The 2,500-nt window shown below is 34.9% G+C and overlaps 1 protein-coding gene across 2 annotated transcripts in view; it reads left to right on the forward strand.

Moving 5' to 3' along the window:
- LOC137657040 (uncharacterized) overlaps nucleotides 1-2,500 on the forward strand; it is a 273,663-nt gene that overhangs the window by 258,399 nt on the left and 12,764 nt on the right. The window lies entirely within an intron of this gene.

Genomic DNA, 2,500 nt, shown 5'->3' on the forward strand with positions numbered 1-2,500 from the left:
ATTTACAAGTTCATTTAAAGTAACCCAGTTATGAATGAGTCAGTTTCTTTCTGTGGATATTCTGCACAAATTTAAAATGAACGTTAGTCATCAACAGGTCTAGAATTTAGAAATTATTGCCGAGAATAAATAATCAAAGGTTTAAATAGAATTTATTGATAACAATGCAAAATTTATTTAAATTGAATGTCCTGATAGAAATATAAACCTTTAAATATATCTAATAAGAAATATGAAACCCTATAAGATTTTTTTTCCCAAGACAACAGTATCATGAAGTACAAGTTTTACTCGCACCTCAAAATCTATAGTGAACATGACATCACAATAATGTAATGAAATCGAATGTCGACCTATTCAAATCAAGTAACACTCTCAATCACTTAACCATTTCTTTACGTAAATGATAATATCTATTCACTAAAATGCAATACTTATAAGAAATGTTAAACGACGATAGTTAACGGATATTGAGCGGTATTATACTCCACAGTTAGACTTGCCGTCGTCCAGTCCAGGACTAGCATATATCTCACCACAGGCCCTTATTAAGAGTGACGTCACAAATTTCAAATATTTCAGCATTGGTGCTATCTTATATTACAGCTATGTATGACAGAATGGGGACATGAGCGTTTCAAATAAACAGCGCCACGTAGTAAACTAGTAGTTATGAATCATGCATACTGATTAACATGGAACCTACACGTGAACCCGAAAATTCTTTTAAGGATTTTGCTACACAAGTAGGAATCTCCAATAATCGATCTCAGTCGATGATAGTGTACTGATGTTATGATGATAAATTAGACACTTACATTCGTTTTCTAGTAGCAACTATCGTTTTTTCAGGATAGCTAAGATAATTTCCCAGAAGAACCTTAAACCACTTTACATAAGTGAAAATAAATTTCTTCTCGGAATAACTGTGACATATATCCACAGGAGAAATGGATTGTTTGTCATAAAAATCCAAAATAGTTTACATAATACATAAGCCCAATCTCTCCCCGCAATAAAAATAGAAAGTTTTCCAGAAACGAAAATATTCTACAAGAGCTGTAGATCACCATTAAAAATTCGAATATTCTCTTTCAGAAGACCCTGTCTAATATCATGGACTGTAAAGAGGTTTAAAACTTTTTCGAGCGAGTGGAAGTTATTTTTTACGGGAGTATAAATCATATTTCAGACCTTACATAGTTTATGTACCATAAGAGGATAAATAATTTCCCCGAGGAGTTTTGATCACTAGGATATGATACCAATTGCAGCGCCTGAGTCTGGCAACTAAATAAATAATTTATATACTAGTAGCCTATAGCCATGCCCAGGACCCACTGGCCATACCGTAGAGAGAGAGAGAGAGAGAGAGAGAGAGAGAGAGAGAGAGAGAGAGAGAGAGAGAGAGAGAGAGAGAGAGAGAGAACGTAAAAGCGTAGAGATGTTAAGTCTCTCATCTCGGATTAAAATATATCATCTATATACTAGTGCATCAATACCGCAATAAAAACATAAAAGCGTACAGACGGAATACTTACGTCATGTCCCGGAAGACCAGCTTACTTTAACAGGGCGCCAAGGGCTGGAAGAAGACAAATAAATAAATTAAATTGATTTTATTATGAATAAATGGATACTATTTGCCTTTCTATTATATACAGATTATTATCTTTTATACAATCAAACGTATGGACTCCGCTTTGCAACAAAAGCTTATGCTGAATACGCAGGCTTTAGAAATCATCCTTATCATCTCCTCTTACGCCTATTAACGTAAAGGGCCTCGGTTAGATTTCGCCAGTCGTCTTTATCTTGAGTTTTTAATTTAATGCTTTTCCAATCATCACCTCCCACTTCACGCTTCATAGCTCTCAGCTATGTAGACCTGGGTCTTCCAACTCTTCTAATGCCTTGTGGAGCCAACTCTTCTAGTGCTTTGTGGAGCCCAGGTGAATGTTTGGTGAACTAATCTCTCTTGGGGAGTGCGAAGAGCATGCCCAAACCATCTTCATCTGCCTCTCACCATGATCTAATCTACATATGGCACTCGAGTAATATCTTATAGTTTCCTTTCTAATCCTGTCCTGCTATTCAACTCCCAATATTTTTCCGAGAGCTTTGTTCTCAAATCTACTAAATCTGTTGGAGATTGTTTCATTGTCATACCATGACTCCTGTCCATAGAGTAACACCGATCTCACTAAACTGATATATAGCCAGACTTTTATAAGAAATATCAGGCGATTTGATTTCCAAATTTTGCTTAACCTAGCCATTGTCTGATTTGGTTTTTACAATCATAGTTCTTTAATATTTTAATGATTCTGCCTCATTAATCCTTTCTCCTTCCAATCATATTTTATCTTCCATTGCATATTCCGTTCTCGTCATTTCTGTCTTTTTTCTATTTATCTTGATACCAAGCTCATGAGATATTTCATGCAAAGAAATAAGCAAAAGAAAAAGAAAATCTATACTATGAAAAATAAATGGTTGT

This window comes from Palaemon carinicauda, chromosome 18 (assembly GCF_036898095.1).
Source record: "Palaemon carinicauda isolate YSFRI2023 chromosome 18, ASM3689809v2, whole genome shotgun sequence".
NCBI lineage: Eukaryota > Metazoa > Arthropoda > Malacostraca > Decapoda > Palaemonidae > Palaemon > Palaemon carinicauda.